Source organism: Bidens hawaiensis, unplaced genomic scaffold, assembly GCF_021521415.1.
Source record: "Bidens hawaiensis isolate Kalapana, Puna unplaced genomic scaffold, B.hawaiensis_p1.1 tig00041905_1, whole genome shotgun sequence".
In the NCBI taxonomy this organism is placed as follows: Eukaryota; Viridiplantae; Streptophyta; class Magnoliopsida; order Asterales; family Asteraceae; genus Bidens; species Bidens hawaiensis.
In genome coordinates, this window is record NW_027497434.1 from 21,847 (window position 1) to 35,464 (window position 13,618).

The following is a 13,618-nucleotide window of genomic DNA, read 5'->3' on the forward strand; positions in this document are numbered from 1 at the left end:
AATAATTCGACGTTTATTACTTTTATTATTTTACTGTTTCAAATTTTTCGCAAGTCACATAAACAATATAATAAACCATAATAGTTACAAAATAACAAAAAGTATAAAACTTATATTTAGTAAAAAAAATATTGAGATGAATTAAAAGTTTGTGAAAAAATATAAAAAAAGCCCCTCAAAGTTGTATTAACTAACGGTTGGTGGATGACGTCAGTGGATTGGACTAAAACTGATAGTTAATTGAAACTATTGTACCATAAAAGTCTAAAATAAACTATTAGACCAAAATTGATAATTTTAAGAAACCATAGGGATCAAAATCGAAGTTCTCTCTATATTATATTTGTTGACTGACATGTTCGTGATGCAATACAGGTGATCACCGAAGAAGATTCAGAATCTGTAACGGGCTACCTTGATTTGAAGCCTACACCATCATTAGAATCCACTTATGTTACCCCACCAACCACTAACATTCCTCCTCCAACCGAAGTTGCAAACGCTTCACTTCAACATCATGATTCCAACACAGCAACAGCAGCAGATTCTTCCTTGTTATCTGGATCCTCTCAAACTCAAAAGAATCCCACAAAAGAAGGCGTGAAAGGATCTGTCTCTGAGCAACCAAAACAAGATCCTGTCAAAACCGAAACTAAACCAAAACAAGATCCTGTAAGAAATCTCAATTCATTTTATTACTTCAAATGCTATGTTATGTGATACACCACATAGAATCATCCTTCTTCTTTGTCTAATTTACTGTTTGTTAAATGTTCTCTTCTCTATGTTAGGTTGCTGAACTTACAAGTGATAAGAGTAAATTTTTAAAGCGGTTGGATGATGCTCGAAAGGTAAATGACTTTATTATAGATATTTTTATTATCTAAATTCACACCATACGTAATAAATAATAATAATAATAATAGCATATGCTCTGCTATGTTATGTGATATATTCCTACTTAGATTCATCGTGGTTGTTAGTTTAATTTCCTATTATGTTCTTTTAGGTTGCTAAACAGCATCGAATCATAATGATCATAAAAAGTTTCTTGAGAGGGCATCCCATTCCCGCGGCCTAGATGCTCTACAAAAAGAGTTTGACTCCGTTCCCGTTACCCGAAAAAGATCCGCTCCTACAAAAAAACAAGACCACGCTGTAAGAATTCTCGTTAATATTGTTAATGTTCTGTTCTGTTCTGTTTTGTGATATAGAGATAAAAGAAGCAAAGGATGTTGTTTTGTTGACCTATTAAATATAAATAATGACCTTATAAAAATGTGAAAACCAAATTTTTGGAACTTTTTTTTTGATGTGGACGCATCATGAAAATAAAGTCAAATGGAGTTTTAACTAATTTTTTTAACTAATTTGAAAATCATGTATTCAAATCAACAGTTTTCTTGTATACCGACAAAATGATATAGTATGTGTAGGACCTGGGTCACCATATTAGTAAAAATATAATAAAATAAAATAAATATAACGATACTCTCGTTATACAAGAGAAATACCATAGTACAATATCGCTTACAAAACTGAATAAAATGTATATAATTACAAACTTTTATATTCAAAACTGATATGATCCAAAGGCTTTAACGGGTAGGTTAACAAGTCTTCTTGTACTATCCTTGTCTTGTGTCATCATCACATTTGGTCTTCGACTAGCATTTTGACTACAAAAAAACAAACAAACAAAATATTGACGATTGTGGCTGAGGATTCGTGTTAAACACGGGTCCCTTAAAACAGATTTCGGGTCTCTACTAAAGAGTCCGTCTGTCTCCCAGGGTACAACAGCGGAAACAGTATGTACTGCCAGAGAAGGCCACACGCCCGAGGTTACACCGGGTAGATTAGTGTATTAGAACTTGGAAAGATGAATATGAAGTTTAAAGAGAACTCCTCCCAAATTATTCATGAAGTGGTGGAATTAGTAGTAAAGCTTATTCTTTTCTACTTTATAAAGTGAACCTTTATGTTCATTATATAAGAACACAAACCATAAATTCTATGTCCATTAATCATGTCATAAACAAGAGTTAATTTGCCATATTAAATTGTAATAAAAATGACTCTTGAGCTCTTATGAAACGTTTTTAATAGGTCATGTGAACCATCAATTTGAAGACAAAATAGTATTGGTCATGACATGATTAGTGACATAGCATTATTTACACCAACCACTCATTCGATATCTCATTCAATATTATATTAGTAAAAACACATTTTACTAAATTTTTCAACAATCCCCCACATGAATGGAGATCGATCAATACACATAAAATTTCCAATATAACCTCGACAATTGAGTATTGCAGGATAGGTAGGTGTTAACTTTGAACCTTCCTTTGTGAAGTATTCTTAGTCTCCTAGCGGTTAGTAGACGCGATGTCCTTGAACAAACCCCTATTTGTGTATACGACAATACACTTCATACAATACTCTCCCTAGCCGGACATATCCCCTCATTGTCGTGTTCATTATGGTCCTGGAACACTAGCCTGGTTCTATGAAAGCTCTAGGAATTGCGCACCCCACAATTTCATTCGAAGCGACCCCACTTCTCTTTAACATAGGTGATTATCCACAAATCATTAAAAGTATTAAGGTTATAATGATTACACATATCATTAACCATATATTGTGCTTAGCCTCACAACATGTCACTATTGTTATAGGAATGGACTAAGAAGTAATTAGACTCCCTTTATAATTTAGGAGGATATATATATATACATATATATATATATATATATATATATTAGCTTATGTGTCAACTTATACATAAACTATGCCCCCACATTGACCACCCTTAGATATATAATTAGGTTGTCCTATTGAACTTAGATCTTGGGATCTCCAGTCAACTAAGTTAGGTTTTTCTTTATATACCCTTTTTCATGGGCTTTAGTCTCATTCCACAACATGATCTCTACTAAACCATCAGGTTGTTGAATCCATAACATTATCGTTGACTTTGTCTAGTCACTACAGATATCTTGCGTAGTTGAGATCAGTTGTCATGATATGTTCTTCACTTATAAGTTAATTTTACCTATTGTCAACTTTCTAAGACTATAACCTCAGTGGCCGGCCACCTGAATCTGGTTATAATATTTGTCTTTGTAAGATACACTGATCATTAAGGCAAACACATCTCCATTATGTACTACGACCTTTTTGTCCTCCACTTAGTCATGTGTTTGCAATGTTTGATTGTTTTATAATAATCCTCATTGCTAAACCTTCCAAGTTAAAATGCAATAAACCTCCACATTTAACACCCCCAGATTTAAGTGTTATTGGAAAGCATTATCCAACTTGCAGATGGGGTATGTAAAGATTCTCTCTTTCTTCACACGCTTGAGAAGTCACCTTAATTACCATTTGTACATACCCCTAAGTGGTTTCTTCTTAAATGGCTTCCCCCACATTTCTTGCATTGGGATTTTGTTTGTTTGACTTTACTAAGGACAAATTGACACTCATGATTTGAACAAGATAACGTCATTGTATCAGCGAGTTCATCAATGCTTGCTCATAGCGCAATACATGCCTTAGTGTAAGCTTGCACCATTTACTAGCCTTTAAGCTAAATTGGTCGTAAAAGCTTGTTAACACACCATCATAAATCCACTATTTTGGACAAACCTAGAAAATTGAGATCTTCTTAAGATCATCATAAGTTATGTCATTTCCTTAAATTGGATGAAACCTTCTTTACATTTGTTTATACACAAATTATTTCTTGTGTATGTTTTGAATGTTTCAAGTTAATTAGTCTTCGCAAAGCACTATAATTAACAAGTACTAGTCTAGCATGCTTTCGACTACAATACTCTAGCATGTGAACAGAAGATGCATCATTATGATCCTTCACAGCTTTAAGAGATAACACATATCTCTTCCAAATATTCATTTATCAGTTTAGACAAAATAATCATATTTCATTTTACTATTCCTAAGTCTCGTCTTTTGGAATGCCTATAACAATACTTAATTCATCCGTTAAGGTCATAACTCGGTTGCCTTTAACCTCCAAGGCTTCGACGTAAGTCTTTAATGCAAGTCACTTTGATGAACACATTCATCACAAACATGATGAATATAATAACAATATAAATCACTAACATTTGGAGATTTAGTCAATTAGATTGACTTTCAACAACGTAGCATTCTTAATTGCCTAAAGTGATGTAAACATTTCTATTGTTGTTTCAATGCAACTATTTATTGGACCGCATTTCCAAAATTAAAGATAAATTCTCCAAATAGTTCCAACAACATTTATGGCAATATAATCATCTACAAGTCCATCACTAGCTATTGTAAGTCTCATATAATAGATCTCACAAGATTTATAAACGCATTTACAAGAATAACATATGTTTCTTTCATATGTTATAATTATAAAAAACACACAATTTTGCATTTCCATGTTGATGCTATCAACATTAGATGACATATCTCGTTCTTGTGTATTTTATCTCAATACACTCACCATATTTTCTCATGAAACTCTCATGATGTTTTTATACATTTAATGTCTCGTCTTAGCTTTTAGTCAATGCAACAACTCACAAGTTATTTCTTATGCAAAATTCCTTTTGCACTATCCATTTAAAATTATTCTTTTTTTTTACATTAATTTTTCGTTAAAAAAATCTATAAAATAATTTTGTGTCACAATAAATATTGTTGTATTTGGTTGTAAAACTACAAGTGTTATCCGAAGATATTGAACATAAAATAATAATACAACTGAAACTACAACATAAAATGTAAGACACTTTTTAATAATAATATTCAAATGGATAAATAAACGACGTCTAGATATCAATTCTCAAAGTGTTATTATTATCTTCAACACTTTCATCATTCGATCGAAATAATTTAATGATATCATTTTATGCTTTGTATAGAGGTACTCCCTCAAATAGAACTCCATGCACACATATCCTCATTTCAGTTTTGAAACCATATTCTTGAACAAATATGTTCAACATAACATCAAGTTGTTACAATTACTACACTTAAGTGACAAAGCTTGAACAATCTATCTTGTTCACACAACACGAAGTTGTTTTCCACCATAAAGTACCCTTGAGAACGTTATCTTAGTTTAACATACACCACTTTTAGCAAGAGTAGCAAACCATTTTGTAGAATTTTAAAAATGCAAAACTTTGTTTAAAAATCATATTAAATCATTTCCTTAGTTTTGCAATATATTATATTATTAATATCAATAAGGCTCTATAATATATCCATGTACTAAAACAATTTCTAGCACACATGTTTAAAAAAACATGTTATAACACGCACATTACAAAACTTAACATTTTCCAATAATAGAGTTAATAAAATAAACCATTTCTAATTGTTTCTAACGCACACGCTAGAAAATTCAATGTCAACAAAAACATTTCCAGTCAGTATAGTTTATAAAAGAGTTAAGTGCCATTTTAGTACCTATGGTTTGTCCAACTACGCAACTTTAGTACCGTTTTTAAATTTATTGCAAATGACTACCTCACTTTTCTAAAACTTGCAATTTTAGTATTTTTTTTATAACCACGTCTATTTTGTCCGTTAAGTCAGGGCCAAATTAATAATTTCGATTATTTTATTTATTTTCTCTTTTGAGTTAAATGTCATTTTCATACCTGTAGTTTGCTCAATTATGCAACTTTAGTTCCTTTTTTTTTAATTTATTGCAACTGGATACTTTGATTAGTTTCTGATAGATAGACAAACCAAAAGAGACATTACATATTACGTATTACAATTAAAAGGTAATTAAAATACATGATAGAATATGAAAAACAACCATGAAATGTATAACATATGTTTTAGCCTTTTGTTCTTGATTGTCAATTTACTTCTAGTAGCTCAAGATCCGAGTTTATCTTAGCCATTTTTCTTGCATATTTTTATGTGCATTGATTTTTTTTTTGAAAGTTCAGGCATGATAATAGTAGCTCTTTAACACATTGGATAATCAAGCCAAATAACAATAACACAACTTCGCACCTCTTTATATAACATCAATTGAACTTGTGGATGAACGACGGTTGACGAATCACATCGGCAAAAAACCATATCGTAATTCATTGAACTTGAAGATGAACAACGGTTAAGGTTTGAAGAATCAATGAGCGTGGCCACGGGGGGGGGGGGGGGGGGGGGGGGCTATTTTGTTCATTTAGGGTTAGAGATGATTTATTAATTGTAATATGTAATATCTCTTTTGGTTTGTCTATATATCCAAAACTAATCAAAGTATCCAGTTGCAAAATTTTCAAAAAAAAAGGTACCAAAGTTGCATAATTGAACAAACCACAAGTACGAAAATGGCACTTAGCTCATAAGAGAAAACAAATAAAATAATCGAAATTACTAATTTGCCCCTGACTTAACGGACAAAATAGATGGGGTTAGAAAAAAGTACTAAAATTGCAAGTTTTAGAAAAGTGAGATAATCATTTGCAATAAATTCAAAAATGATACTAAAGCTGCGTAATTGGACAAACCACGGGTACTAAAATGGCACTTAACTCCTTATAAAATAAACAATTTCTAACAAACTGTTATAACTTAAATGATTTTAACGCACATGGTAGACGAAAGACAATACATACACGAAACATTAAACGTTAAGGCAAAACCTTTTAAATTGTTGGTTTTTCTAGTGTGCATCCCAAAAGTCGCGCCATTAACACCGAGTTAATGCTTGAATTATTAGTAACTTAATGGGAGGAATATGAATATACACATGTGGAATCTTTTGTGCACTATTTCACCAAAATACACATGTACGTCTCACTACACGATTTTCTAACACGCCCCTTAGAAAATTAACGTTTACACAAAACGTTTTAAACACACATGTTTATATATATAATAAATCATATCTTACACATATGTATACCAATAGACCCGGTCTAACTCACAAGTTAGAAAAATAACCGATTACAAAATTGGTTTTAAACGGATGTTTTCTTTTTATTTTATTTTTTTATGCACTGTTTCTAACATGATATTTAGAAAACAAACGATTACAAAAATCATTTTAAAATGAATGGTTTACTAATAACCATTTCTAACACAGTTGCTAGACATAAAACCTCAACGGTTATCCAAAACTGTTTTTAACACTATTGTTAGAATACTAACGATTACAAAAATTGTTTCTAAACCGAACGGTCGAATCAAATATTTCGTTATGTAACACAATATTTTTTAGATATAATGTCACTCCCCGGCCTAGGGCCTAGGCGTATGACCAATAGTTGGTACTTGTTTTGCAAATATATCAGAGTTAAGTTCTTTTAGCGGAAGTCATAAAATATTATTATAATGAAATCTCGGGAATTTAATACCCATTTTGATATTTCAAATACCTGTCATTTTAAAATATGATTCTTCACAATATTTTAATTAAAACATATGAGCCATTAGATCACCTCTAATGACTATGTCCTCAATCTTCTAATCTGGCTTGCTTGTCTGTTCTACCTTTACTGTTTCCCTGAAATGTGGGGGGAAAAACGTCAGCTATGTGCTGGTGAATAACGCTGACTCAATAAAAAGATTTTCATAATTCATCATAATATAATCATATACAAAATCACCTTCGTTATGATACAACACCAATAGTGTTCAACGACTCAGTGGGCCTCATCCCATCTCATCGGAACTAAAAAATTCCAATAGACCACATAATCGGACTTCACTCGCCCTAGAGACAATCACTTGCCTCATGGTCAGTATGTTTGTAGTGGCCCACTACAAATCATATATGAATGGATCCAGACACATGTATTTTAGCCTGAGTGTTTAGTACTACCTTGTATCAAAACGTTTTTAGAGGATTTGAACCAACCCTCATGCAAATACTTTCATAACTCTTTACATATGGATAACAGTCCATAGTTTATAAGAGTAAACATTTCATAAACATAGAGGATTTGTACCAATCCTCATATAAAATCTTTTCTAACTCTTTATCTATGGATAACCCTCCATAGTAAATAAATATCTTTAAAACAGTACATAGACGTATTTACGTCATAAAACATTCACAAAAGGTTGGACGTATTCACCTTATAATCAATGTGTCTCACTGATAATTGCCTGATCTTTATCTCGGACCTATAGTACGAGAAAAATATTTCATAAATAACTAGATCTACAAATCTAGCTTTAGACCTTTAGTCTATTTACATAACATTTACCTTGATTTTCTTTTCTTTTAAAAAACACATATGTATACTACGTTTCTTCATCGTGAAGAAACGTATATATATATATATATATATATATATATATATATCTAATTTCTTCTTTCATAAGAAATATATTTACACAATAATAAAGAATAATATTTTATCCATAATCTTATCTTATGAAAGCTTATTACGATTACTTATCTGATCAAGGTATAGACTATATTCCTGACTAAGGTCTAAGCCATATAAAATAATAACTTAAGCAGAACCCCTATTTTATGCGGGTATTTTATTTGCCTAAGCTTTGCGCGGGCAGCACTTCTATTTCCTTATCACGTACTGAAGCTTAAACCGTCAGAACCTTGTTTCGAACTCGCTTAACACATCTACGGGTCGTTAAAACTTCAGTTCTTGCACGAATTACAAGAAATCGGAACCACGGAACCTCACACGAGTCGGGCACGTCTCCCAAGGCTGTGTGTATGAAAGTGAGTGTGAAATGGGATGAGAATGCTTCAAACCCGTAGCCCCCTTTTATAGGCAAAGGTTTGACCACCATCGCGTAGCGCGATGGGGTTTTCCCCCGGCCATCGTGTAGCGCGACGCCGCAATCTACCAGAGGTTGCCACGTGGTTGATCTGGTTACTTAACCGGGTTATCGCGTAGCGCGATACCCCCTTCCTTCTGGACCATCGCGTAGCGCGACGCCCCTTTTACTAAACTCATGGGAAACTGCATCGCGTAGCGCGATGATCTAATCTGTATACCCATCGCTATCATATCACTTCTTGGTCTATCTTCCAAAGTTCAAAAATACTAAAGCGGCCCTTATGCGAGCGTGCGAAGTGCGCCATCAAAGCGCCACATTGCGCCCATCGCCCGAGCCCGTGACGTCGGGTGCTTCGCACCCTCCACTAGGACTAGTGAGAGTGGTTAACCACATAAGAACATTACCATGGAAAACTCCTTCCTTATAAAGTGCTTTCATTTTTTTCCTACTTTCCACGTGGGATGGAGTTTTCATACTTATTATCCTTAACATAAACATGCATTCATTTCTTTACTTTATTTTTCCCATTACTTATCTTATGAATATTTTTGGTCCTTCACTTTTAAATTTTGTCAAATTTGGACAAAAATTTTGTGGGTTACATATAAGATTGTACTTCAATCTTTTAAAATATATCTAAAAACGATGTTGTACTATAAATGATACTTTCCAAATTATTTCTAAAAGTTTCATGAAAAAAAATCAAAAACCTTTTATATCAATATTTTCGTGAACCAAAATCCTTATAAATAAGGTTTTAAGATTGTAGCAACAATCTCACGAATTCTGTTTTAAGATTGTAGGACCTGGGTCACCATATTAGTAAAAATATAATAAAATAAAATAAATATAACGATACTCTCATTATACAAGAGAAATACCATAGTACAATATCGTTTACAAAACTGAATAAAATGTATATAAATACAAACTTTTATATTCAAAACTGATATGATCCAAAGGCTTTAACGGGTGGTTTAACAAGTCTTCTTGTCACAACTTGTCTTGTGTCGTCATCACATTTGGTGTTCGACTAAGCACCTTGACTACAAAAAAAAAGAATAAAAACACACAAAATATTGACGGTTGTAGCTGAGGATTCGTGTTAAACACGGGTCCCTTAAAACAGATTTCGGGTCTCTACCAAAGAGTCCGTCTGTCTCCCAGGGTACAACAGCCGAAGCAATATGTACCGCCAGAAAAGGCCACGCGCCCGAGGTTACATCGGGTAGATTAGTGTATTAGAACTTGGAAAGATGAATATGAAGTTTAAAGAGAACTCCACCCTAATTATTCATGGAAGAAAGAAACATGTTATGTGTCTTTGGTTGGTGGAATTAGTAGTAAAGCTTATTTTTTTCTACTTTATAAAATGAACCTTTATGTTCATTATATATGAACCTTTATGTTCATTATATAAGAACGCAAACCATAAATTCTATGTCCATTAATCATGCCATAAACAAGAGTTAATTTGCCATATTAAATTGTAATAAAAATGACTCTTGAGCTCTTATGAAACGTTTTTAATAGGTCATGTGAACCATCAATTTGAAGACAAGATAGTATTGGTCATGACATGATTAGTGACATAGCATTATTTACACCAACCACTCATTCGATATCTCATTCAATATTATATTAGTAAAAACACATTTTACTAAATTTTTCAACATTATGTGTGTTGACCGCAATGTTTCATTATGCCATATAGGTGGTCACCGAAGAAGAATCAGAATCTAGAATGGGCTATCTTGATTTGAAGCCTGCACCATCATCAGTATCTGCTTATATTGCTAAACTTAAAAGTGATCAAAAACAAGATTTAAAGTTGCTAGATATTGCTCGAAAGGTAGATGACTTTATTTGTCATTTTTATGAAAAATGTTCTTTCTTTTTCCAGTCTGCATGATATTTATTTGTTGACATGCTTATGCGGTTTCATTACAGCCTTCATTGGTGGTCACTGAAGTAGAAAAAGAATCTGGAATGGGAATACCGGTGCGTTTTCGTTATTCCATACAGCCTTCTTGGGTGGTCACTGAACAAGAAGAATCCGGATTGGGCTACCTTGATTTGAAGCCTGCATCTTCATCAATAGCTTCAGAATCCGCTTCTGTTACTCCACCAACCGAGGCTGCAAACGCTTCACTTCAAGATCATGATTCGAAGACATCAACAACGAAACCTTTAGATTCTTCCTTATTATATGGATCATCCCAAACTGAAAGGCAGATCGATTATTTTGAGAATCCCACAAAAGCTGTGAAAAGATCCGCCCATGTTACAACAAAACCAAAACAAGATCTTGTAAAACCCGAAGCTAAACCAAAAAAATATTTTGTAAGAATTCTCATTATTAATATTATTAATGTTAAAATTAGCATTATCCTTTTTGTTTGTTTAATCTCATGTTTCTTATGTTCTCTTTTAGGTTGCTAAACTTACAAGCGATAAAAGAGAAGATGTAAAGCTGGTGGCTACTGCTCGAAAGATGACAATGACTTTATTCATATTTTTTATAAATGTTTTTTCTTTCTCAAATTATATATCTGCATGATATATGTTAACATACTAATGTGGTTTCATTATGCCATACAGCCTTCATGGGTGGTCACTAGATCATCCCGAACTCAAAAGCAAATCGATGATTCTAAGAATCCCACAAAAGGTGTGAAAAGATTTGGTCCTACTGCATCTGTGACAAAGCAACCAAAACAAGGCTCTGAAAAAACTGAAAGTAAACCCAAAAAACATTGTGTAAGAATTCTCGTTAATAGTACTAATGCTCTGTTTTGTTTTGTAATGTCGTATAATAATTAGCACATCCTGTTGTTGTTTGTTTAATCTCTTATTTGTTATTTTCTATTCTCTGTTTTAGGTTGCTAAACTTAAAGTACTGTGGAAGTTTTGATGCTTCATATTTCTTGTCGCACCACCTGCTAATGTGTGTGGGGGGATTATGCTCAGGTATTCTTACACTTTTCAACATTTCTTTTTAGTACCCTTGTGTTTTATGAGTAGAGTGATTGAATCATTGCGTACCTTGTTTTTTGTTGCATACAAAATGTTGGTTCTTGTGATTATTGGAGAGCTGAGGTTGATTTCAATTTAAAAGATGGTGAGGGGATATCGGAGAAACTGCTGAGGCTTGCTGACACCAAAGGGTATGCTATAAGATTCCTAAAAAGTTAAGTAACGAGGCATGTTTTGTATGTTAGTTGTCGTAATAGCTTACTGCATAAAGAAGTTCATTTATGTATTTTATTTTGGATTTGTAGATGGGAAAAGTAAGAGAGTGAGGAAGAAGTGTCGCAGAGAAAAAGGTATGCTTCAGAACCAACAGACATTAAAAAATCAGGTAAATTTAAGATCATTTAACATTTTTCTTTTACATGTTCTTTTCTTAGGATTAGGTTTTTGCTCACGTTTGTGTGGGCTTCTCGATACACGAAATTTACATATACATATGACATTCATTGTGGCCTCAGCTGACTTGTGCATTTGAGTGTCTACGGGTTTCAAGCCCGTGGACCCTCTTAACGGGTTTCTGTGATTGTAGTTCTAACTTTGGTGTGGAAGAGATGAAACAAGGCTACACCACCACCATGACACACCCGAACCAGAGGAGTCTTCCTACATTGTAAGTCATCGGCTATAGCTGCTCTAAAATTTTTCTCAACAAATGCAAATTTGTTGATTTTGTATGAGAATCAGCAATTTTAAGTAATATGAACAAACTTCATAAGTACAAATATAAGTAATTTTAAAATCTGAAATTTATACTTTTTTTATAATTTAGATGCAACATTACTTTCCCCTGCGTGATAAAATTTTGCAGTAGTATACAATAGATGTTTTTTTTCCTTATATGTGTATTATGGTTCCAACAATATGTGTGAGGAAGATTGAAGAAGCAGCTCTCGGTCGTGGGAAAAGCCATTTCAATTAAGAAAACATATTGTCACGGAGTTATATTTTGAACTCTCGTGCGGTGCTCCACAACCTACTGAAGCATTAAATCAGGTAACTTTAGGTTAATGATTATTTATTTATATATTTGTTTTGGCATACGGATCTGTTTGTGCTCAAGTTAATCATAGAATCTTACTGCATTGTGCATCAGAATGGTATACCGGAGCTGGAGCCTGTGCGTGAGTTTAAAGCTGCAGTAAAACTCTAAAAATTAAGTTGTGAGTTTTGCATTTACTTAAAATCATCTGTCTTTTAAAATTTTAGCAATGCCTTTTTTTCTTTGTGATCATAATGTTTTGTCATAAACTTCAGAACAAAGTAATAAAGATGCAATATGTCATGATAAGGTGCTACCAAATAAATAAATTGACCAAAAAAGACGTTTTTGCATTGTATTCTTATAAATTGTACAGTAGGACTAATGAACTCAGGATAACACAACTATCTTGCATTGTCTTTATTATTTAATCGTATGAATAGCAAACTACAAGATGCTTGTTTTACAGGTGTAACAAGTACCCATCAATGGCTATTCCAGCATCTAGTAAATCAGCTAAAAAGGGAGTGGGATTTCTGATACCAGTTTTCTAAGTCTTCTTTCTTCATATCTTGGCCAAATAATAATTTTCTTTGTTATTTTTGCATGTGGTATAGTGACGGATTATGGTGATAAGGAAAGTTCGGGGCTTAAAGTCATTTCGATGATAAAAGCCGAGAAAATGTTAAGGCGAGGGTGCGGTGGCTACCTGGCGTATGTTGTCGACGCTTCGGCGGAGGCAAAGTTAAGTGAAAGATGTTCCTGTAGTGTGCGACTATCCCGAAGTGTTCCCTGAGGACCTTCCGGGGTTGCCACCGG